General features: G+C 38.0%; 1 long non-coding RNA gene across 1 annotated transcript in view; it reads left to right on the plus strand.

The window, feature by feature from the left end:
- Positions 1 to 27,064, plus strand: part of LOC140710460 (uncharacterized) — a 278,707-nt gene that overhangs the window by 35,608 nt on the left and 216,035 nt on the right. The window contains exon 2 of the long non-coding RNA XR_012091485.1: positions 21,679 to 21,779. This is a non-coding gene — a long non-coding RNA (uncharacterized lncRNA). The remainder of the gene's footprint in view (positions 1 to 21,678; positions 21,780 to 27,064) is intronic.

The raw sequence follows: 27,064 nt of genomic DNA on the forward strand, positions 1-27,064 counted from the left end.
CTGTACATTATCAATTAGCTATTGCTGCATAGCAAACTACCCTCAAAAGTGATGTTTGAAAATATCATCCATATATTTAGCTCATAATTATGTGAAACAGCAGTATAAGCTCCGGTCAGCTGACTACTTTTTCTGGTCTTGGCTAGACTTCTTTATGAATTCGTGGTCAGCTATAGGTCAGTTGTAGACCAGCTTTAGCGATCTTAGCTCTCACATGTCTAGGGTCTTGAGTGGGATAAATGGTCTGGCTTGGCTCTAATCCACGCAGTGTCTCATCCTCCAGCAGGCTCACACAGGCTTGTTCACGGCAGCTGGGCAGTGTTCTAAGAGAGTGAACAGATGCAGGCAAGGTCTCTTGATACCTAGATTCAGGTATCACCTCCTGAATGAGCACGCTATCACCTCCGCTATATTCTGTTGGCCAAAGCAAGTTGCAGGGCCATTCTAGCAAGAGGAAGTGGAGAAATACACTCTGTACCTTACAGAGAGGAGCTGCAAAGCCACATTGCAAATAGTGTGGACACAGGAAGAAGTGGAGAATTGGAGCCCTTTCTGCAGTCGATAAACTAAAACTTCCTTCTTTGTTGCTGTTCTCTATCTCTTGCCAAAGTGACTTTTAGTTCTTCATTAATCTGTGCCAAGGTGCTGTTGTGGTGAGCTAGGTGATTGTAGTGTCAGATATACAGTGGTTTATTTGTAATGTTTAAAAGATATGTTTTGAAAGAATTTGTGATTAGAGTGGCTACCACAAGCCTTCCTTCAGTGGAAAGACTGTAGAACATGCTTATCTGCACAGGAGCCCAGCTGATCATTTGTTGTTTCTGAACTGCTGGTCTGAGGAGTTTGGAGTTCCTGAGCTAAGCATGAGGGAATGGGCTCACCAAACTGCTATAATGAAATGGACTCTTTCTCAAATTCTCTTATTAAAAAACAGCAAATTTTCAAGGCTGAATAGACATTTTCCTTCTACATGTTTATTCTCAACTCTCACTGCTGCCTAATAATTATAGCTGCTCCAGAAATTAGGTCTTTCTGGTCTCTCACAGGTATTTGCTAACTAACGTGCTGTCCTGGCTAGACAGCTAAATCACTTGATGCAGGTAAAATACACGTCTCTAGAAAATTCTAAAGAAGCATTTGCAAACTTTTGTTTTACAGAAGATTAATCCTCTTTGTTGTTCCTTGAAAAATTGATTTTGCGATGATAGATTTGATAAACCCTCCTTATTAAATTAATCATTAATACTTGCATTTAATAACCACAATGTTAATATATTAAAATGTCTGGAAAAATCTGCCCTAAAAAGCCATAGCTACTTAATGGGCTAATTTTTCTGCTGTTCCTTCCCACTCTAATCCTGAGATCTGCTTTCCACCCTCTGTGCACTGCTCTAGGTCCCCTGGAATCTAACCCCTGTGGAACACATCCAAACTCTGCCCTCTGACTTTTTATTGGGTTGGGCCAATGGAAGATAACCTGTAGAAGATAAAAGGGCAGGAGGAAAATGGATTTTCCTTCCCTGCATTTTTGCTGCTTTGGTGCCAATTCTCCAACAGTAGCTGGGCTCCTCTATGAATATAGCTCTTGTAGGGCAGGCCCTCCTCATGGCTCCAGCTCTCCCTGGGCTGTAAGAAACAATATTTCTCCTTCGCCCACTTCAGCCCCAGGGATGTTAAAGGCTTCCCGTTACTGCCTCTCCCTGGGTGTTTCTCCATCCCTTGATTATTTCATTAACCCTACGGGCACTTCTTTAAGCACTTCCTTCATCGGAGTCTGTTCCTAGGAGTTTTATCCTGGAGTCCAAGGACCCCAATGACATCTGTAAATAGAAAAGGATGAGTGAACTTGGATAGGAAAAAAAAAAAAACCAAATTGTGAACTTGTGTAGTAAAAAAAAATTATTCCTTTATTTCTGCTAACTTCTAAAAGAAATTTAGCATTTCCTTCAGTTATGACTGTAAACAAAAAGACACTGGCAGTATCTCTGATTTTGTCCTCAACAGGTATCGCAGGTATTTTCATGTCACATTACAGCTTTGTAGACATCTTGAAATACTGTTTATTCATTGTCATTATTTTGAAACTGTGTTAGTAATGAGTCCCAATGTTAGATCATATTATTTAAATGGATTAATAAAGGAAGCACATTTATTCCTATACTAGAAATTTGTCTTTAAAATATTTTGTTAACTGAGTTTCAATTTAATTTGTATCCTTTTGCAATCTTTATGCATTTTATTTTATATATTTTCTGAAATGGGGTCCATAGGCTTCACCAAACTCCCAAAAGCTTCATCACACATGCACAAGCAAGCCCACGCACACACACACACGCATGTGCCCACACACTCACATGCACATACACACACAGGTGCATGCACACACGCATATGCATGCGCGCGCACACACACGCAAGTGATTAAGAACTCCTGATCCAACTGGGTGTATTATAATTCTGCAGGGCCGTGACTGATAGGACATAAGTTCCCAGTCTATTTGACCTGGGAATCCATTTTTTATGTTTGTGGATTAGGATTTTATGGGACTGGTCTTTCACAAAATAAACTTAGGAATAGACATCCTGCAGAAAGGACCCATCATAGGAGATGTCCAGCAATGGAGCAAGCAGTCTTGGAGCTATCTGGTCAGAAAGGGACTGTTGCTTCCTGAGTCCCACTGGGTACAGGACTTGTGCTTCTCGGACCTTCTTTGCCCCTTATTTTTTCTCCTAACCTGTTTTCTTTCCAGATACCACCAATCTTTTTCTTAGGTTCACTACTCTTGGCCATCCACCACTTTTCCCTTCATAGCCCCTGGTTGAAATTGTCTCCCAATGTCCTGAATCCTATTTCATAAATCCTCTGTGTTATATTTGACTACAGGCAATCACACCAAAACAAAACAGTGATTCTGTACCATCAAGAAGGTACAATATCCATCTTCCACCCGAGAAAAATCTCTCAGCTTCTCTGCATGTGTCAATGGAAATGTGATTTAGTCCTGTCAGGATAGTCACACACATCTTTTTATTATTTATCTCTGGTTCCCTACTAATTAGTCATGCAGAACTGGAGATGACCGCAATTGTGCTATTACAAATGCCCAGTCTCTTCCATTAACTGTGCTCTTTGAGAGTGACATTTTCCTTTTATTTGTTTTAGTATTCTCAGGTCCTAATACCCGGAGCTCAATTATGCTTATTGGGTGAATAAATGAGATGCAAATGTAAGCCGGGGCAAGAAGGGTTTGCTTTGTCAACAGATTTAGTGACTAAAAAACCACACTGAAGGAAACTTAAGGACAGCATTCATATTTTATTCATCATTAGACCCACTAAGGACCATGGGCATAGTGTTGGCTGCTTACTGACTGGGCCATGATCCCAGGTTCCATCTCATACTCCTGAGAGGCAGAGCCAGAGTTAACACATTTAGCCTTTGGAAAGACACACCATAGTGCTGACTATTCTTCCCTGAAGATTTTGTTTTTTTGCAGATATTTACAAAATCTTCACAAGGATCGTGACAATCTTCTTTGATTTTTCTGGTCCTATCAGTGCCAAAACTTATCGATCTATGTTAATAATATATGCAATTTTAGGTATATGTATTCAAAAGTCTTACTAAAACAATTACTCTTTGAGGAGTATTTTCCACTTTTCATCAGTTTTCTCTGTTTTAAACCTGTAACTTTTCTGTCGTAAGAGATTTATAGTGTCTTTTTTTTTTTTTAAAGCTTTTTATGGGTCTTCCTGAAGTTTGAGTTCTCTCCATGTTTTCTCCCTTTGATTTTTATTTTTTGTCACCTGTGGCAGTACTTTTTAAGGATTTTTTTTTTTTTTTTAATTGAAGTCAGCATTTTGAACTGTGCTTCACATGGCCGGTTTTCCGACATCAAGCTTGCGTGTTGTCATCTTATGTCAGCTGGCTCCAAGTTAGCCTTCAGCTTTGAAGAGGAGACTTAAAATCAGCTTCCTGTGCATGAACTTTAGCAGTTGATAAGTCGATCATGTGCCCCTGTCTTGCTGGCTTTGGTCGTCACTAACTTTATCGCGAAGCTCAAATTCGGTCTGGTCAGTAAAACGATAGAGGACTTGGGAAGAGATATTGTCCTGCAAAATGTAATTCTTAGATTTATAAATGGTACATACATTTATTTGAACTCCTCTTTTTATTTCTTTGGTTACCTTCTCTTACTCTATGCTTCTGCTTTATCTTTTGAAATAATGTGTATTATAATTTGTGAATCTTAGCAATAACTGTAGATTCTTTTTTTAATGTTTGCTATATGGTTTGATTAAAATGCCAAAGCATTTTAATTCAGGACAACTTCAGTGTTAACAGAAGAAAAGATGAAATACTATTTGCTATTAAATTTACATTGTTTTCGCTCTTTCTGACTCTGACTTCAAAGACCAAGTTGAATGTTACGTCTTTGGTGAATCCATTCTTACACTTTTTACCATTGGTATTGATTCTTTTTCTATCCTCTGTGCTATGGATATAATCATAATAATGGTATAATTGCACCCATCAGGCACTTAATGTTTGCCTGGCACTATGTTAAATACACTTCATATAATAGCTAACAATGTTAACAATAACCCTGTGCGATAAGTATTATACTATTCTTGTCTCCATTTTACATATAGGGATACTGAAGTGCAGACTGTGAAAATGACGTTTTATCTCAGATCTCTTTTTTTTTTTTTTTTTTTTTTTGAGACGGAGTCTCACTCTGTCGCCCAGGTTGGAGTGCAGTGGCGCGATCTCGGCTCACTGCAAGCTCCACCTCCCAGGTTCACACCATTCTCCTGCCTCAGCATCCCGGGTAGCTGGGACTATAGGAGCCTGCCACCAGGCCCAGCTATTTTTTTTGGTTTTTTTTGTATTTTTAGTAGAAACGGGGTTTCACTGTGTTGGCCAGGATGGTCTCAATCTCCTGACCTCATGATCCGCCCACCTCGGCTTCCCAGAGTGCTGGGATTACAGGCGTGAGCCACTGCGCCCGGCCTGTCTCAGATCTCTTTAACTTCAAAACCCTAGCAACCACTCAGCACTGTTGCCTCAAAAGAAAACTATACCTTATACCTTATTTCATTCCAGGTCACCAAAATTCTTGTCACACAGTAGATGCTCAATAAATATTTGTTGAATAAATGACTAAAAAAGAAAGTTCTTCACATCAATGACAGTTATTCAGTTGAACTGTTAAGTAGAAGTCTGGAACCTATTAACATCCACAACTCATCACAAATTTGCTCTTTTATTCTTTGTTACTCCCATCTTGATCTTCTACTTCCTGTCACTCTAAACCAATCGTTTTACCTTCCCTAACTTCTACTTGGTTGTTCCCTCTCGTTTCTTACTGCTCAGCGAAGACATGAGAATGGCAGAGGGAACCCTGCTTTGTTTGTGTGATAGCAGCAGATCCTTGTTCTGATATCTGAGGTCATGAATACCCACTTTTTTCCTCCCTGTTACACCCTGGAGAGCCCCTGGCATTTCCCAATCTTGAGCAGAGTAGAACATTAACCCTCAGTTTTATGGTCTACTCAGATTTGATAGATCTGCCCTTTATCACTGGGAATGTCACCAACTCTGGAGACTCGAGGAAGAAGGCACAAAGCTGTTTCGTATACACCCTGCCCCCTCCACGTGCCTCTTACCATATGGTAAGAGTATGTTTAGTTTTGTCGGAAACTGCCAAACTGTCTTCAAGGTGGCTGTATCGTTTTGTGTTCACACCAATGAATGAGAGTTCCTGTTGCTCTACATTCTCACCAGTATTTGGTGTTGTCAGCGTTCCAGATTTTAGTCATTCTAGTAAGAGTGTTGTGGGATACCATTGCTGTTTTAATTTGTGTTCCCTGATGATACATGATGTGGAGCATCTATCCATATGCTTATTTGCCTTCCATATATCATTCTTGGTGAGGTGTCTGTTGAGGTCATTGGCCCATTTTTTAATTGGGTGATTTTTTCTTGTTGAGTTTTTTTTTTTTTTTTTTTAGATGGAGTTTTGTTCTGGTTGCCCAGGCTGGAGTGCAATGGCGCAATCTTGGCTCACCGCAACCTCCACCTCCCTGGTTCAAGCAATTCTTCTGCCTCAGCCTTCCCAAGTAGCTGGGATTATAGGCATGCGCCACCAAGCCCAGCTAATTTTGTATTTTTTTAGTAGAAATGGAGTTTCTCCATGTGGGTCAGGCTGGTCTCAAACTCCTGACCTCAGGTGATCCGCCCACCTCGGCCTCCCAAAGTGCTGGGATTATAGGCATGAGCCACCGCGCCCAGGCTTCTTGTTGAGTTTTAAGAATTCTTTGACTGTTTGGTATAACAATACTTTATTAGGTATGTTCTTTTCAGAATGTACACACAGACATACACACATATAGTAACACAGTAATGTTGCTATATGAATTGAAATGTGTCTCTCTAAAAGACGTTGAAGTCCTAATCCCCAGAACTTGTGACCATGATCTTGTTTAGAAACAGGGACTTTACAGATGACCAAGTTAAGATGAGGTCATTGGGATGGAGCGTAATCCAGTGTAACCACATCTTTATAAAAGAAGACAATTTGGATACAGAAACACACAAATGAAAATAAAGATAGCTATTAAGGTGATGCATCTTCAATTTGAGGAATGTCAGAAATTTCCAGCAAACTACCAGAAGCTAGGAAAATACCATGGAATAGATTTTCCCTTCACAGACCTGAGAAGGAACTGCCTTGCCAACATCTTGATCTCATATTTCTAGCCTCTATAACTGTGAGATAATAAATTTCTGTTGTGTAAGCCATCCAGTTTGTGGTACTTTGTTATGGAAGACCTGGAAAACTAATCAATTATCTATGCAGATTTAGCCATCTCCTCATCTAAAATATAAACCCAGACATAAACCAAGAAGGTATCTGAGTAGTGACAATAGATGCCATAGAGGTCACAGACCCAAAGTCCAATAGTTTGTTATCAATAGGCATGCATGCAGAGCCTTTTCATTCCTTTTAAATTTACAATTCTATCTACTATCTTTCTGCTTTTCAAATCCATAGCTGCAATGGATGAGTCAAGGACCAAGAAGAGTTTCTGTATAGACACTGATTGGAAGGTACCAAGCACTGATAAGATAGCAGGGGAGGATCAAAGAACCTGTGAATAGTAAATACTGTCAGAAACAATCAAGGCACATGCCTGCTTGCGAAGAAGCCACAAGAAGAACAAGATGAGCGGGGTCTGGCTCTTCAGCCATAGACTTTGCCCTGGAGTCTCCCTGTCTCTGCTTCCCCAGAACCCATTCCTTCATCTCATTCCACATCTCTGCTTTGGTTCACATCAGATATTATGCCAGCTTCTTTCATCGCTTCATTTTTCTAATTGTCCTTCATGGCTCAATCATGTTATTCATTCTGAATTTTCAACTTGGTAAGCCTATTGGTTCAATATGTGTCCTATTCCCGAACAAGGTTTTCCTCCAAGCTCCTCCTGCCAGTCAAAGGTGTAATGGGACTCATTTGTTAAAATGCCAAAGACCACAAAAAGTAAAGTGATCAGGAGCTTGTTAGGGTAGAGGCATACATGCTTGAACACATGATTATCATCAGGGCATCATTGTGTTATAAAAGGACAATATGATTATTGCATTGACTCTGAGCCATAAAAATATCAAAGAAACAGCTACATATAAAATAATACAGCTTAGAAAAGCTCCTGCTTTTGTTGTACAAGTTGATAAAAGCTTAGTTGCTTTAAAGTCATAGTTGTCCAGATTAACTCCTTATGGTTATTGGAGAGCTGTTTCTGGGTTGCTCTGATTTGTGATCTGTCTCTTCCTTTTCCCTTCCTTTCCTTTCTCTTCTCTTCTACCTTACGTCTTTCTTTCCCCTTTCTTTCTTTCTTTCTCTTTCTTTCTTTCTTTTCTTTCCTTCCTTCCTTCCTTCCTTCCTTCCTTCCTTCCTTCCTTCCTTCCTTCCTTCCTTCCTTCCTTCCTTTCTTTCTTTCTTTCTTTCTTTCTTTCTTTCTTTCTTTCTTTCTTTCTTTCTTTCTTTCTTTCTTTCTTTCTTTCTTTCTTTCTCTTTCTTTTCTTTCTCTCTCTCTCTTTCTCTCTGTCCCCCTTCTTCCCTTCCCTTCTTCCCTTCCCTTCTCCTTCCCTTCTCCTTCCCTTCTCTTTCCCCTTCCTTCCTTCCTTCCTTCCTTCCTTCCTTCCTTCCTTCCTTCCTTGCTTTTCTTTCTTTTCTTGTTTTCTTTTTTTTCTTTCTTTCTTCCTCTCTCTCTCCTCTTTCTCTCTCTCTCACGCGCGCGCACACACACACACACACACGCATGCATATATCTTCTTCTAAAAATGTGAGGTCAGCAGTGTATGTGTAAAAGGTAGATATCTGCACTCAAGGTGCAATTTCAGGACTGAAATAGGCCCACCTGACAAGGCTACATCCACCTTGTAGCCCTTCAGTACTTTGCAACCTTCTTTTCTACTATAATTCTAATGATATGTTGTGTGAATAAGAAAGCATGTTGAAATGAAGTCACTGAAACTGGCATTATTAAAAGAAATTGAATCCATACATTATGTGTTTTATATATATAAGAATTCATACACACACACACACCCACACATATATATATATATATATATATAACCTTTTGTTACTTTAACTGTTATTGATGGATATGTCATACAAGTGATTGAGTCATACTGGCAGCCTGGCACCATGCCTGTAGATCAGCCACTTTACCAGGAAGAACATTGGTTTTGTATGAAGACAAATCTAGATTACTCCTGGCACTGGTACTTTTGACCCAGGGCAAGTTTACTGCTTATTTCTTTCCTTGGGTTAATCTATGAGGACTTAATAAACTATTGTTGGAAAATGGTTGCACAGATCAAATAAGATGATACATGATAGCTCTGTCCCAGAACCAATAAGCCTTGGTAAATGTTTATTTATTTATCTCTTTTATTTGTTAAATCTAAGTCAGTTCCTAGTTGAAGTCACTCATATGTAGAGAAAAAATAACTGATGTTTACTCTTACATTGCAGGTAACTCAGATGTAGCCTCCTCCTTTTTTGTTTAGGGCTTTGACATATTTGAGTTTATCAGATGAATTAATTGTCACCCTGGAAGGCTGAGACCAGAATGCCCTAGGGAATTGCAGACAAGTGGAGTTTCCTTAAGGGGACTTGGAAAAGAGAGTAAAATATGGAAGAGAGGCAGGCGACTGGCTGTAACAAATCCTGGCAGTCTGAGTTCGCTCAGCCAGAGACTAGCCCTCTATGGAGTGCGAAAGTGGGTCCCTGTATGAGGTTCCACCTAGCGACAAATAAATGACCATGAATAAATTATTCTCTCTGTATCCATCACAGCTTCTAGAAAATTGCCTTGCATATGGCAGCTCTCAGTATTTAATGAGTGAATGATTTATTCAATTAATCACTGAATTTTAAATGGGAAAGGCCCTGAGAGATCATATAATCCCAGACTGTTACTTTACACCTAGGAAACTGAAGCTCACATCCTGTCTTACTGAGAGCATACTAAAGAGACTAGACTTGGGTCTACTGACTCCAACATGAGGCTCTATGCTACTGCTTTGGGGATACAGGATGTACAGAACCTTCATTTCAAACTAGAATCAGATAAAGAGTTGACTTCTTCCAACTGCTGCCTTTTTCTTTCTCCATAGATACAAATTCCCAGGTATCTTTTTCATGGCTATAGGACTGAAGATCTATTTATTTTCTCATCAAAAACACACCAAGCATGAGATGCTATTTCTTTGTCTTAGGGGTTCAGAATATCTAGGTGCCCTGTAGTGTGCTGTGCTTTCAGGTCTCTCCATGTGGTCTTAATGATGCTGAAAAAAAAATGGAGGATGCAGCTTATGGTCATGGATACATATTGAAATTTGACAAGGGTCAGTAATTGTGCCCCAAGATGCCTTGTGCTGTGCAGGTTGTGAGGGTGTACTGGTGTGCAGATATTGGCTCAATCTGTCACAGCTGATCTCCTTTATTTCCCGTTCGTCTGCTGTCATTGGTCCAGACTCTACACTTTATATGTATGCTGTTCACTTCTTCTGCATACCTTTGGTACTAGCTTTTGTCTAATCAAATCCTGAGAGGTCTGCATCACTAGCTGAAGTCATATTTGCTGGATGATGAAGCTCCCGTACCTTGACAATTACAGTCATATTGGTCTCCTTCTCCACTGCATTCTTAAAACCTTTGCAATTTGACCTTCCTTTATTCTTTATTATGTGTGGGACAGAATATGTTCTATGCTTCTGTCTTCTCTAGAAGACTGACAACATATTAAATGTTCATCGAATGAATGTTTAAAGACTGCTTTGGTTAGGGTTGGCAGATAAAATATAGACCACTCAGTTAAATTTGAATTTCAGATAAACAGTGAAAAGCTTTTTAGTATAAACCTGTTCCAAATAGTGCATGCAACTTTATTGTATTAAAATTCGTTGTTTATTATCTGAAATTCAAATTTAACTGAAGTTTTATTTTTATTTGCCAATGTTGGCAACTCTCTTGGAAGTGTTTTTACTTCAGGCCTCTCTTAGAAAAATTCTTCTTTGTGGTAAAGAATATTTGAGGATTAAGCAATCTCCAAAACTTTTATCTTAACCTATGAAGCACAGGTCTGCCAGGATTTTTAATTAATCTGCTCCAGCTTTTGCCTGTGTAATCCTCACGCTCTCATTTAATAAAATTTATTGTAACATAAGTTTTATTTTCCTTATACAGAATATAATCTATGTAAAATTGTGTATCTTGAATATACAAATACTTTTCATGAATGCTAGATTTCCATGGTTACATAGAAGAAAAATTAGCATGTAGAATTCAAACAAGAAAGCACCACCAATAACTGACATATAAATGCATAAACATCACTATAGTGTCAGTTCTGTCAGAGTCACGATTTGCCTGTGTTTCCTTCTGTCTCCCATCCCCAGTACCTAACACAAGTGGTAGGTGCCCTATAAACAGCTGACTCTTACTCTGCCTTCTTTGTCTCATCCATCCTTTGATAGACATTGAAGTCACAGGTCACCAGGATTTCTTCCTTTATACTCTGCTTTCTAAGTCAGTGGTTCTCGAAGTGTCATCAGTCCCTTGGCCAGCAACTGTCAGCCACACCTGATAACTTGTAAGATATGCATGTTCTTAGGCCACATTCCTGAGAAAGGGATGAGAAACTGCCTGAGAAACTAGCGGTGAGGCCGACAGTCTAGGGTTTAAGAAGCCCTACAGGTGGTTCTGATGCACTCTTAAAGAACCACTGGGAAAACCAATGGTTCCCTATGTTTTTATATATAAAATACAGATAATGGATGTGTAGGTAATGATCACACTGCTGAAATGAACTTGATACAAATAAATCTTAGTCACTGGTGAGACTTTAACAAGACTTTCCTTTGTTTTACTTTTTACCCCTTTCCTCCCGTTTGTCTTTGTCCTCACAATCTAAGGCCTTGTTTTTTCACTTTTGCCAAGTAGTATGTTGAAAAGGAAAGGTCTGGCCATTTGTCTCCTACTCCCCTCTTCCTCCTCATCTTCGTCTCCCTTGTTCCCTTCCTCCTCTGCTTTCCTCTTTTCTCCCTTCTCTTTTTCTATTTTATTTGGTTTGAATGTTGAGTTTAGCCATTGAAATCCTTCAACAGGCAGTTCTCTCATCCTCTCTCTCACTCACACAAATGAGCCTGGACTAGCATTGTCTTGACTGATCCTAAAATTTTATTTTCAACACACCTAAACAGGTTGCTCTGACCAGCTTTTCATATCTACTTTCTTGATTCTTAGCTTCTAAACAGTTGTCTCTTCATCCATTCCTCTTTCTTAATCTTTCAGATCTCTGCTATTACTTGCTATTCCTGCAGGCCACTATCCAAAGAGCACGCCCCATTTGATGTATGCATTGCCTTCACTAAAATCCACTTTTCATCTCCATTACTCCCACTCTTTCGAGGCAGAGATGCTTTTTAAATACACACACATATTTGAGGAAATGAAATTTGTTGCTTCTACTTTCCAGAATTGGCCATTTACTAAGATTCTATATATCTAATTCATAATTACTTTTGTTTCTTACATAGGACAATTCTTCTATTTCTTATTACATAAAACTGTGCCCCAGCAGTTTATCCCTTCAGGAGATGGCAATTAGGAGAAGAAATATTTTCTAATTCTTACCCTGCTTTCATTGTTTCTAAAAAATCTTCCGAGGGTAATCCATAGGCTAAACAGAAATTGTAAACTCTCTTTGAAAATTGATTCTATTTTTTAACATAAAATTCACATAACATAAAATTTATCATTTTAACCATTTTAAAGTATGAATAATTCAGTGGTTTTTAGTACATTCAAAATATTGTGCGAACATCACCACTGTCTAATTCCAGAACATTCCCATCACCCCCAAATAACTCCCATACCTGTGAGTAGTTAATTTCCTTCTCCTTTCAGCCTCTGTAAACCACTAATCTACTTAGTGTCTCTAGAGAGTTTCCTTTTTTGGAGATTTTATTTAAATGGAATCATAGAATAAGCAGTCTTTGGTGTCTGGCTACCTTCAATTAACATAGTGTTTTGAAGGTTTTTCCGTATTGCAGCATGATCAGTACTTCAGTCTCTCGTATGACAGCATAATATTGCACCGTAAGGACATACCACATATTGTTCATTCATCAGTCAGTAAACATTTAGGTTGTTTCCACCATGTGGCAACAATGAATAGTGCTGTAATAAACATTTGTGGTGAATTTTTTGTGTGAATGGTTATCTTGGTTTTTATATACCTGGGAGTGGAATTGCTGGGTCATATGGTAACTCCATGTTGAAATTTTTGAGGAACTGTCAAAGTGTTTTCGACAGTAGCCGTAGCAGTTACCATTCCCATCAGCAGGGTATGAGGCCTGGAATTTCTCCACATCTTCTCTAGCACTTGTTATTCTATGGGTTGTGTGTGTGTGTGTGTGTTTTATTACAGCCAAGCTAGTGTAAAATGGTGTTTCATTATGGCTTTAATTGGCATTTCTCTAATGAATAATCATTTTGAGCATTTTTTAATATTTATTTTTTTCACATTATTGCTGACTTGAAGATTGAACGTCTTTTCATGTGCTTATTTTCCATTCATTTACTTTGTTTGAAAAAATGACTGTTCAAATTCTTTGCACATTTTTTAATTAGGTTTTTAGTATGATTATTGTGGAGCTGTAAGGGCTATTTATATATTTTGGATACTAGACCATTATCACATATATGAAGTGCAGATATTTTCTTCCATTATGTGGGTTGTCCTTTTACTTTTATGGTGTTCTTGGACACACACACTCAAAAATTAATTATCGTGGAGTTAAACTCGGTAATGTTTTTGTTTGCTGCTTGTACGTTTGGTGTCATATTTAAGAAACCGTTGGTTGATCTAATGTCATAAATATTTTTACCTGAATTTCTTTCTAAGAATTTTATTATGCTCTCAGCTTTTGCATTTAGGTAATTAATCAATGTTGTGTAATTTTTGTGTATGTTTGAGGCTGGGATCCAAATTCAAAGTTTTGCATGTGAATATACAGTTGTTCCACCACCATTTGTTGAAAAGATTATTCTTTCTCAGTTAAATGGTCTTGACATATTTCATTGAAAATCAGTTGATCATAGGCATGGGTTTACTTCTGGGCTCTAGTCCACTGATCTCTCTATTTTTATGCCCGTGTCACAGTATTTTGATTACTGTACTTTTGCAATAAGTTTTGAAATCAAGAAATATAAGTCCTTTAAACTTATTCTTTCTTTTCAAGATCATTTGAGCTATTTGGGAATCTTTTGAATTTTTGTGTGAATTTTAGAATTAGCTTGCCAGTTTATGCAAACCAGCAATTAGCATTTCAATAACGATTGCATGGATCTGTCAATTTAGGGAATGAGGCCATCTTACTGATATTGAGTCTTCCAATGTATAAATGTGGGATGTCTTTCCATTTCTTTAATTTATTTCTACAACTTTTTTTGTAATTTTCAGTATTTAATTTTTTTACTTCATTAGTTAAATTTGTTCCTTTTTGATACTATTGTAAATGGGATCATTTTCTTAATTTGCTTTTCACATAATTTATTGTTAGCTTATAGAAAAGCAGCTGATTTCGTATGTCAATTTTGTATCCTACAACTTTATTGAATTTATTTATTTTTTAGCTCTAACAACTTTATGGAGTTTTGGGGATTGTCTGCATATATAAGATCAAGTCATTCACAGACAGATACTTTTACCTTTTCTTTTTCAATCTGCCTGGTTTTTATTTCCTTTTCTTGTCTTATTGCATTAGCTAGGAACTCCAGTACAATGTTGAATACAAGTGGTGAGAGAGGACATTCTTACCGTGTCCCTGATCTTGCAGGGAAAGTTTCTAGGCCTGTTCTAGTGTCCGCTGCCTGAGAAAATGGATAACAGTTGGGACAAACAATATACTAACCAAAACTCTTGGGAGGAAAGGCTGGGAATGAGATGTTTTGGGAAGAAGAGTTTTGAAAATGTCTGACATATTTCTGGGATCTCCATGGTCAAACGCAGTCCCAGGACTGTTCACAAGCTCAGGAAAGACCTAAGAAGACCCAAAGCAATCACCTCTGGCAGACTTCTAGGCTCTGTGAAACCAGGATGTAAAGTCTGAGACAGAGACTAATGCATTTATGCTTGTAAATGTTATATATACATATAAAAATATATATTATTACAACATATAATGTTTCAGTAGCTTTTGAGATACACGTGGTTTTTGGTTACATGGATGAATTGTGTAGTGGTGAAGCCTGAGATTCTAGTATACTTGCTGCTTGAGCAGTGCACGTTGTGCTCAATGTGTAATCTTCTCATTCCTCAATCCTCTTTCACCTTTCCCCTCCTGAGTCTCCAATGTCCGTTATACCACTCTGTATGACTTTGCTTACCCATAGCTTAGCTCCGACTTTTAAGTGAGAACATATGGTATTTGATTGTTCATTCCTGAATTACTTCACTTGGAATAATGGCCTCCAGCTCCATCCAAGTTGCTGCAAAAGACATTAGTTCGTTCTTTTTGTGGCTGATTAGTATTCCATGGTGTATATATTATCACATTTTCTTTATCCACTCGTCCGTTGATGGACACTTAGGTTGGCTCCATATCTTTGCAATTGTGAATTGTGCTGCCATAAACATTCATGTACAGGTGCATTTTTGATATAATGACTTACTTTCCTTTGGGTAGATACCTAGTAGTGGGATTGATGAATTGAATGACAGATCTACTTTTAGTTCTTTGAGAAAACTCCAAACTGTTTTCCATAGAGATCAGACTAATTTACATTCCCACCAGCAGTGTGTACATATTCCCTCTTCACCACATCCACTCAACATCTACTGTTTTTTGACTTTTTAATAATGACCATTCTGACTGGGATAAGATGGTATCTCATTGTGGTTTTAATTGCATTTCCCTGATTAGTGATGTTGTACATGTTTTCTCATGTTTGTTAGCCATTTGTGTATCTTTTGAGAAATGTCTATTCATGTAATTTACACACTTTTTATGGGATTGTTTTTTTCTTGCTGACTTATTTGAGTTTCTTGTAGATTCTGGATATTAGTCCTTTGTCAGATACATAATTTGCAAATATTTTCTCACATTTTGTGAGTCATCTGTTTATTCTGATGTTTTTTTTATTATGTAGCTTTTTAGTTTAATTAGGTCTCATTAATTTTTTTATTATGTCATATTTGCTTTTGGGGTCTTAGTAATAAACTCTTTGCCTAGGCCAGTGTCCAGAAGTGCTTTCCGTAGGTTTTATGCTAAAATTTTTATGCTTTTGGGTCTTAGATTTAAGTCTTTGATCCATCTTCAGTTGAGTTTTATAGATGGCGAGAGATCAGAAACCAGTTTCATTCTTCTACATGTGTCTATTCAATTTTCCCAGCACCGTTTATTGAATTGGGTGTTCTTTCTCCAATTTATGTTTTCCTATGCTTTGTTGAAGATCAGTTGGTTGTAAGTATTTGTTTTTATTTCTGAGCTCTCTATTCTGTTCCGTTGATCTGTGTATCTACCTTTATGCCAGTACCATGCTGTTTTGGTTACTATAACTTTGTAGTATAATTTGAAGTCAGGTAATGTGATACCTCCAGATTTGTTCTTTTTGCTTAGGATTTATGCTTGTAAATGCTTTTGACAATGTTGCCTCAGGTAACAGCTTTAGTACTAGGCAATTTCCCAGTCAGGTTGGATAAGTACTGGCCTTTTGAGTAGGTCTTCCAGGGAATCATTACTACATAAGAATTCTTTGTTACTTTGTTACATTCTGCTCCCTCAGATAGTGGTACCTGGAATGACGACTGTTATTTTCAAGGCTGCTGTTGAGCTGGGTAGCAAGGGATAGGACTAGGGTAAATCAAAACACAAATTAATGCTTCTTACAGAGAGTTAGCCAGTTTTTAGTTTGCATGCTTGTGTTAAAAATGTTATCTGGATTGCATCAATCTTTTGGTTAGATTCCAGAGTTCTGAAAAGATTGATTCCAATAGTTTTGGCCATATTTTAAAAGTTATTTTCAGGGAGGATCATGTTCTTAGAGTCTTTTAATCTGCCATTTTCTATAATGTCTGAGAATTGATTATCGAAGAACAAGATCTCCCCTTTCCTGGATAGCTTGATAAATGGATCACACCTATTGGGCATGTTTAGTCTGGCCAGAAGAAAGAGGATTCATGTAGTGTTCTTTCTAGCCCCATATCGCCATATTTTTCCAGAGTCTAATATAATGGAATTCTAAGTATTTAATATTATGACTCATGGCATTTTATGTAACCAATATCAGTAATAATGCAATTAAAAACCAAGTCCTAAATTTATACAGCAGTTTTAAAATGGTAACAATGGGGATGTATATTATCAGTTTATTTTCTTCTACCATACTGTGTAAGAGGGGTTTTTTATTAACCTGCTAACATAAAGGATGAACAAAATCATGAGTAAATAATTCTGACTGTCTTCAGATGAATCCTGCTGTTGCTAGAGGTTATCAGAAAGAATAATTGGTTGAGTGCATCTTATATGGAGAAAATTCAACTATAGGTGTGGTTAGGCTAAGGGTCAATTACTTCCTATAAAAGGGAATAAGAAAATGCTGAGGAATTATTTGCCTATCTTGGATATCAGCTAACATTTCTTTTAGGAAGGGGAAGGACATAGATTATCAAGCAGCTTGGGCAAATAGCACTTGACGGGGATTCAAGATATAGTTCAAATCACTAATTCTATGTATAGCCTCTAAGGCTCTCTGAAGCTTAATTTGTCATGTAATTTCTGAAGTGATTTGTTTAGGCCTGGGTTGCAGACAAATGATAATGACATTGCATCCTCCTGCTGGACAATGCTTATGTTCTGTTGAATCAAATGGACACATACACAACAAGACTATCACCAACTTTTAGAATTTTGTGTTCTTGAACAAGGTTTATCAGAGTTATTCAATGGCATTTGGTAAAATTAGCACCACCAATAGGAATAAGGTTGAACTAGAAATAAGTCTAACTGCACTATACAGAATCCTGGTCAAGTTCTCACTGTGGTCATACTTATTTTGGACTGCCAGAACTAATGGAATTCCATATAAGGACTTCTATAAGTTCTATTGCAGGTCTAAGAACATGGGTAAGATATCTTGAGGCTGGCCATTTTACTTTATTGGTCCAATATGCAATATTTATTCCACTTAAATGATCACACTGTGATTTTAGGATTGTCTGACAAACCCCAGAGGGGTTCTGTTTTGCCACATTGGAAATGAGACTGTCATGATAAATGCTTCTGCTAATTTTTTTCACTTATTCTTCTCTCAAATTGCACTATGTAGAGAGGCAAGAAGTAGTGTACAGTGATCACTGGACTATGACTGAAGGGATAGGAGTGTTAGTTTCAACTCTGCCTCTAACTCAGTGGCCTTAGCTACTTGAATTGGCTTGGTAGGCTGGGTCTTCATCTATGAAATGGATTGGATCAGTGGCTTTGCAAGTGTGATGTGTAGAATTCAAAGGTCTCTGTGAAGTTGCTTTGGACTGTTTTAGGGTGTGAGAGTAGGTCTGTATAGGTAGGACTCTACACCCCCTTTTAACTATGACCATTTTAATTGTTTGTTTTATATATTTGAGCCTCTGAGTACAAAAATCTCTGAGGGAAGATTCTGAGGCCCTGAAAGTCTGTTTCTGGAAGACTGCTGTTACGAATCTCTTTGGCCCATTGTCGCTGAACTCTGTGTTTCTAACTTAAGCACAACAAAACTGTGCAACTTTAAAATTAATGGGAGTTCCACAAGTAGCAACCAAAGAACTAGCAGCACTCTTTAAGAAAGGTCAGTGGTTACAGGGAAGTGTGGGATGGTACAGTGTGTGGAGCATCCTTGTCAAGTGTGCATTTATTGATAATGATGATGACACAAGTATTCTGACAGTAGCTAGATATTTTTGGTATATACATGTTCTTTTTCACTGTAGTGCATTTTTATTTCTGTCATATTTTGCCAAACAATAAATAAAGACATCGTTAATATTCATGAGAGGTTGCAGGAAGAAAATGTTGAGTTTATTTTGCTCTCAGGGACACAAACCACTGAAGAGAAGATGCTGTAAACTTGTCATTGGAGAATAAAATAGCAACAACAACAATAATGATCTACCTAATTCTCCAGGGTACACTAAAAGCACACAGAGTTGCCCAAACTCATTTATGAAAGTGAAACACATTGTAAGGCCCCATATTTCACCTTTATGTGCCTTGATTTGACCCCCTGCCCTCCCTAGAGTATACCTGAACCCATTCTAACTTTCTCACAGATAGCGGAAACTTAAACTTAGATGCAGAGCCAAAAGGGCTCCTTGGTACTATAATAGAAATTATATTTAGCTGCCAATATTTATATTTTCTCCAATAGATTGTGCTTTCCTTGGGACCAAGGAATCTGTGTTCCCAAGAGTGCCTGGCACAGTATTTTGCCCATAGTTGAAGTTCAATACACGATTGTCAAAGTGAAAACTTGAAGGATGTTTAGACAAAAAAATAATCTAGGTCACAAAGGCATTTTTGCAGAACCCATGTAGATTTTCTGGCCTGAGTTTGCTGGCAGCCATGCTTAGGCTGGGACCAGTGGAAATGGGTCTAGAGCCTGCCTCAGAGTGGCCGACAAGTCATCTGAAGAATCAAGATGAAAAATTCCATTTCAAGCAACAGGGAAGGTAGTCCTCTCCTCTTTTAGGATTCATTGACACTTAGGAATAAATATGCAACTCAACTGAAACCTCCTTCAGTTTGCATACATGAGAAAATGATCACATTCTTCAATACAGGGATCCTTAAGCCACAGGCCATGGACTGTTACCGGGCCACAGACCAGGTACCTGTCCACATAGCAGGAGGTAAGCAGAGGTCAAGGAGCTAGCGAAGATTCATCTGTATTTACAGCCACTCCCCATTGCCCGCATTACTGCCTGAGCTCTGCCTCCTGTTAGGTAAGATGTGGCATTAGAGTCTTGTAGGAGCATGGACCCTGTTGTGAACTGCACATGCAAGGGATCAAGGTTGTGGGCTCCTTATGAGAATCTAATGCCTGATGACCTGTCACCATCTCCCATCACCCCCAGATGGGACCATTTAGTTGCAGGAAAACAAGCTCAGAGCTCCCACTTATTCTACATTATGGTGAGTTTATAATTATTTCATTATATATTGCAATGTTATGAAAATACAAATAAAGTGCACAGTAAATGTAATGCACTTGAGTAATTCTAAAACCATCCCCCAACCCCGCAACTTTTTCATGGTCTGTGGAAAAATTGTCTTCTATGAAACCAGTCCCTGGTACCAAAAAGGTTGGGGACAACTGCTTTAATGGAAATCCTACTTCCCAAATGTTTCCCATAAAGAGCAGACAGGGTTGAGAAACATGAAGACCTGGAAAGAATATGGGCTTCAGAGTCCAAGTCTTAGGTTCATATCCTTCTGTGTCCACTGGCTATCTCCATCATACTGAGTGTAGAGCAGTGCATAAGAGCCTGGCTGGCTCTGCTACCGTTGCATTGTGTGATTCTAGAGCTTGCTGTATATCAGTTTCCCATATGGGAGATGGGTATAATACTAATACTTGCCTTATAGGGTAGTTGTGCTGATTACAGAAGTTGTATATGTAACATATGAGTAATATGTGATCAAGGACTTAGTTCCTGTCTCATTGTAAATTCTATACAAGTAATTTGTATTATTGTTGTTGTTGTCTACCCAACTAAGCTTCAGTTACATCTTCTGTAAATGGGGTGGTAATTATCTTTAAAAATTATGTGACGGTATAAAATTACATTTTAGAAGTCCTTGATATATCATAAATATTCAATAAATTTGAGCTTTTATTTGTATAACATGATTATTATCAATTTGGATCTCAGTAGTTGGAAAAAGCCTGTTCTATACATACAGTAATTGGTCATCCTAAAAGAGAGGCACCCAAGTGGTCTTACCATTCCCCGGTTGTCCATGTACCAACTTTCTGCCATGAATTGTTTCTCTCAAAAAGAAAAATGTGTTGGTCAGCTTGTTGGCATTTTGCTACTGAATATAGGATTTAGGCTCAAGTAGACTTATAGGTTTTTGGCTTGATCTCTGAACGAGGACCTCTGATACAGAATCTGGAGTTTAATCATAATCATATCACTGAGGATGGGTAAATTATTTTACTTCCCTGGCTTTCAGGTTATTTTTAGGTAAAATGAAGGAACTGTAATGGAGCGATGATGAAGACTGAATACACTGGTGCAGTAAAGCACTTAATACAGTACCTCTGGTTGCTTAGGAAATTTTATTTTCCTCCTTTCTTTATCTATAAAATCAAGACTTTTCATGAGATTTCCTTTTTAAGATCATTTCCAACTTCAGCATTTAGTCTCAATATGATTTTATACATCATGCATTGGGATCTCCATGGAATTTTTGCATCTTGATATCTTATGTCACTAGAGGAATTTTAGTGCAACAAAACAGTACTCTAATGCTGTTGAATATTAACATTTTTTTTTTACAATTAGTTAAAATTAGATTGCCTTGACTATGCAGAAAAGGGCAAATATTTGAATCATGTACATAATGATTGGTATTTGCCAAAAATTCAAATTCATTGATTAGTCAAGGCCAAACAGTTTGAAATCATCCAAGGATCTAGAGAAATTAACCCCATTGTATGAATATATTTTCTTTGTAAATCCTACTGATGACTGTTTGGGGAAAATAGTGTATTAAAACATAAATATGGTTCAGAGAGAAGTCTTTTAAGCCAAAACATTCTAAAAAGGTTTTGCTATAGTGTCCATCCAGACGTTCTGAAAGGCAGGTTAGATGTGTCATCCTTGCTTAACCACTGAGGAAATTAAAACACACCAAAAAGAATGAGAGCTTCATCTATTTCCTAGCAAGGAAGGAACCAAGCTGAGATTAGAAAGATTAGAATGCAAATGGCACTGTTATCTACACTTAAATAAAACAATGTGTAACCCAAAATGTGTATTTACAAAATATTTCTAGAGTTACATGACTCTACTGGAGTGTATTTTCCCTCTTAATATTCGATATTCCATTTAACTCTAGGAGACACCGTAAGAACCACAGAGTGTTAAACTTGGGGCTTGGAAATCAGAGTCTGTCCCTGAATTTCACAAAGGAAACGACTGACATCAAAAGAAGGCAAGGTACAGCTGTTCGCATTTTCAGGCCTGTGTGTAAGTGGTCACCACCTATGTGGTACAGAATGCGACATATTTTTGTTGTTGTTGTTGTTTTGTTTTTGTTTTTTTTAATCCTGGAAGCTTGATTTTGTTTGCCTGGAGCCACAGTAGGGTTTGTTCTCTTCATCTCCTCTTCCCCTTTCTCTCCCCTAGCTGATTTCCATGCATTCTGGTTTCAAATACATTCTAAGGCCAAGTACATTGAGGAGAAATAATGCATACATGACCCAGAGTGGAGCTTAACTTAGGTTGTCAAACCAACAGGGAGAGAGAGGAGAAAAAGAGGTAGGAAGTCACGGAGGGAGGGAAGAAGGAAATGATGGAAAAAAAGAACTTCTTAAAAATCAGCCTGTGAAACAAAACACTGCTTGCCAAATATGTGTCTGGCTCCTGTGGACTTTCTAGTTCTGCCTGATTACACATTTCCCCAGTAGGTTCCTGAATCTAAAAGAATTTACCTAGCTGAATGTAGGGGCCGGTTGGATAGAAAAGTCTGTATAACACATGAATTTTCCTCCCTGTATTTCTGGCCCTTGTCCTTTGAGTTTCCTGGGAGCATCAGGATTACCCAGTCTGTACAAGCTTTGTGTAAAGGAAGGAACGTGAGTCTGGAGTAAGGCAGTCAGGGGTATGAATTCCAATTTTGTTATTTAGGACTGTGTGGCCTTGGACAAGTCCCTTGATGACTCTGGAATTTGAAACCCACCTTTAATGTGGAATAAAGATAATTTCTTTTTTACAGTGTTCTGACTATAACAGATAATCCATTATAATGCCCTGAATCAGGGGCTATCTCAGATTAGGTACCTTCATATTTACAAGGGATTACTATTAGTTGGTACAAAAGTAATTGTGGTTTTTGCCACTAAAAGTAATGGTATTTTTAATGGCAAAAGCTGAGCTGCTTAATCTGAATTTTCCTCCCAGTTGTTCCTTTGTGTTCTGCATAATACTTTGTAGACCTGGGTCAGGCTCAATCAAGTAAAACTTCATTCTGATGACTTAGGGTTGGTATGTGATGAAGAAGGAGCCATAGGGCATATGCATATGTATGAAAACTTGGGGGTCAGGCTTGAAGTTTTGTTAAATCTGCAAAAAAACAGATATTGCGTTGAACTACAAACTAATGATAGTTTTCTCAGGGGTTTGAAGGAAAAAATCTTATTGGTATCCTTATGGTCAACTCTATGCAGGATTGGAAATATATCTCTTTTTAAATAATATTATTGCCAATTATGAAAGCAACCCCTGATCATTATACAAAATCTGGACATTTTAAACAGTAGAAGTGACTATCATTGACAGGAGAATACATTATATTTTAGTACAAAACTAGGTGAATATGCTATGCATAGTAGAGATGTATACCTACTATGTAAACATTTCTGAGAGAACTGAGGTTAACCCCTATTATTAAACAGCTGTGGATCACAGGTTGTTTGAGGATGTACTAGCTCTATATTACATTCTTGAAACTTCACCATATGTATGTTCAGCATCCTGAAAACACACACAACCACTTATGTACATTCACAAAGCTCTACTGAGCACTATTGCTTTGTGGGCTGCCTGAGAAATTGGAATCTCCAAACCTGAGTGGGTTTGGAATTTGAGAAGCCAACCAGTGAGAAATACAATTTTAGTACAAAAGTGGAAGAGGATTCGAAGTAGAAGAAATAGCAAAGAGTAAAACCTAGACTAGGAAAGTCCATTGTTGCATACCTAGACTTCACTCTCAAAATCTCCTTGCATCTCATAGCATCAACCCACGAAATGGTTATTTGTGTACCAATATAACTTCTTACATCATCATTATCTGTGTTAAATTTTAAGAGCCCAGGAGGCAAGAATTGGGGCAATTTGACTTTGTTTTTCATAATACCATGCAGAAATTGAAAAAAAAAATGGCTTGTAATGATTTTATTGGGACCCAGCCCTTTGGGGAGTATTGATTTTAACTTGAATAGTTATGTGGTAGGAAGAAATGGAAGTTTTCATTAGGCAAATTCAAGTCAGTATTGTTTTGTTTGATATAAAACTGACAATAATAATTAGGATTTAAGACACACCAGGAAATAAGAAAAAGTGGCAGAAAGTGTTTTTACTGTTCTGTGTACAATGCCTTGATATGGAAAATGATTTTAAATGACAGAGCATAATAAAGCGGAGATCTCTGGTGTGTGAGTTTTAAGCTCTAGCAAATGGTGCTTTCTTGGGAAAAGAAAGCAAGAGATATGTTGAGTGTTCTTGTTGAGTGCACTTGCCCAGTACTTGTAGAAGGACAGAATTTCATTCATCTGCTCATTCATTTATTTTTCATGAAAATGATTGTTGAGCACCTACTGTGTTCTAGGCTGCATTCTACATGCTATGGATATAGCCATGGACAAAATTTGACAACAGTCCTTGCATGGAGTTTACAATCTCAGTGGGGAAGGTGGAAAATAAACTAAATATATAATATGATAATCAGGTAGTGATAAGTGGTATAAATAAAAATAAGGCAGAGAAAAGGTTGGAGAGTATGTGGTTGTGCTAGTTTAGATAGCATATTTGAATAAAGGAGAGAGAAGAGTCAACAGTAACCTAAGGAAAATGAACCTTGGGGGCACGGACTGAACATTGGGAAGGGCCGTAAGAAGAGCTGAGGAACTTCGTGCTCAGAATAAAAAGGTCACAGCATGGAAGAGTATGAGTGGCATGGACTTTAGAATCAGGTAGATCTGGATTTGAATCTTTTCCATTGAGCAAAAACTTTGTGACTTAGGCCAAATTAATTAAACTCTCTGAGTCTCTGTTTCATCATCTGCGAAGAAGAGTATCTTTTCTTCAGGGTTGCTAAGGATTAATCATGCATCAAAATGTATAAGCTTAGTTTTCATTCTAATATCCTCAATCCATTTCTTGATTATAAGCATGTGTTATAAAGCACCTTACAGATATGATCTCATTTAATCCTCAGAGCAATGTTGTGATAAATAGTACTATTACTCTCATTATACAGATGTGTGAAAACTTAGGCACAGAGAAGTAAAGTTACTTGTCCAGGTTTGTACAGTTAAGTGATGGTGTCATGTTTAAATGCCCAAGAAACCTGACCCTGTCAATAGTTCCGGTACCTGTTGTTGCCATCTTTATGTCCATGAGTACCCAATGTTTAGCTCCCACTTATAAAAGAGAACGTGCAAAATTTGGTTTTCTGTTTCTGCAATAATTCACTTAAGATAATAGCCTCCAGCTCTATCCATGTTGCTGCAAAGGACATGATTTTGTTTTTTTCAATGGCTGTGTGGTATTCTGTAGTATATACATACCACATTTTCTTTTTCCAATCCAATATGGATGGGCACCTAGGTTAATTCCATGTTTTTGTGAATGTGTATAGTGCTGCAATGAATATACAAGTGCATGTGTCTTTTTGTGGAGTAATTTATTTTTCTTTTGGTATATACTCAAAAATTGCGTTTCTGGGTCAAATGGTAGTTATGTCTTAAGTTCTTTGAGAAATCTCCAAGCTGCTTTCTACAGTGGCTGAGCTAATTTACCTTCCCTCCAACAGCATGTAAGTGTTCCCTTTTCTCCGTAGCCTTTTTAATAGTAACCACACTGATGGACTTTACTGTCCTCAGTTATGAAGTGAAGGCACTGGAAGAGATGGTCCCTCAACACCATCCATTCTTGTGTTCTCTGATCTATGGGCACAGTGAGGAAGAAGTAGGTGTTGTTTGAGAAGCAAGTCCGAACTCTCAGATGGGACCAGAGTATAGTTGTTTGTGAGTGTCGGCTTCTGGCTGCAACACAGTATGATCTAGAGCATCTGTACTAGTAAGGAAGGTGTTCTGCTGTTATGTGTCCATTTTATTATTCACAATCTCTTTCATGAACCTGCCAATTTTCTGCATGTTAAACATGGAATATAGTTTGGTGTGGACAAATTGGTGATCTTTGTGATGCTTATTCTGAAATTTTGATCCTCTTGTTTTCAGAGATCTGTTTGTATCCTGAACATTAAATACAAAAAGGTGAGAGAGGATTCTCAGCATAAGAAATTGCAAACACAGAGAGTAAATATCCATCAAGAAAAAAAATATTTGTGTACAGATAGCAGTAGTGGAATGGTGTGAGTGGAGAGGATAAGGACACAGGGACATCACAGAATTAAAAAAAATCATAAACATGCTTCGTGGGAATGGAAAAGTCGTAAGATTCTGAAGCTTCTTTCAGGGGTCAGATGGTTTCTCACGACCTTTCCCCTGTCTTTCGACTATATGCTCCTCTCTCAAGTATACATGAACTAATTTTAGCAACCTTTCAAAATACTTTAAATAAACAAGGCTGCCCTATTCTGGGTCCTAGCAGGGAACAAATTTACCCGAGACTGTTAAAATAAAAGATGTATAGTGAGTGACTACCACCAGAGGTGTTGGCTGCATTAAGTGAATAATCAAGGGATAGAGATGCTTCCAGAAACAAGCAATTAGCCATGGGTGTCTCTAAGAGTGAAGGGGTGAAGAGAGAAAACATAGGGTTATTACAGCCTAGTTGGGGCTGGATGCATGAAAGAGGAAGATTCAGCTAGTGGGAGCTAAAGCATGAGGGACACAAGTACAGCCTATGGTACGGGGCCGAAGGAAGGAGGGATGGATCAGGGAAGAAATCCTCCTTTTATCTTATATGTTTGTAAACTAGAAATTCAACATAGTGATAGCCAAGGTGTCCAACAGGGTTGCATTCCTTTCTGATGATCCCAGAGAAGAATCCATTTCCTTGCTTTTCCAGCTTCTGGAAACTACTTACATTTCTTGACACATGGTCCCTTCCTCCATCTTCGTAGCCAGTAATGCAATAGAGTTGAGTCTTCTGACCCTTCTCCCATCATTACGTCTCTTTCTCTGACCACAGCTGGGAGACGTTCTCTACTTTTAAGATTTCGTGTAGTACCTTGGGTTCACCCAGATAATCTAGAATAATCTCTCTAACTCAATGTTCTTAACTCTAATCACGTCTGCAAAGTCGCTTTTGCCGTTCTGAGAATCAGGGCATGGACATCTTTTGGGGGCTGTTATTCTGCCTACTATTGCAGTCTCCTTGTGAGTGGATTTCCTTACAAGGCACATAGCAGGACAGAGAGGGAGAAAAGAGGTCTGAGTGTGTGGAGGTGGCCAAATGAAGAATAGCCAGCACAGAGGCAATCTGACATCTATTTCTCATCTCTAAAATGTACAAATAAGTTGAACTTGGTTAATTTT

The sequence above is a fragment of the Chlorocebus sabaeus genome, chromosome 26, assembly GCF_047675955.1.
Source record: "Chlorocebus sabaeus isolate Y175 chromosome 26, mChlSab1.0.hap1, whole genome shotgun sequence".
Taxonomy (NCBI): domain Eukaryota; kingdom Metazoa; phylum Chordata; class Mammalia; order Primates; family Cercopithecidae; genus Chlorocebus; species Chlorocebus sabaeus.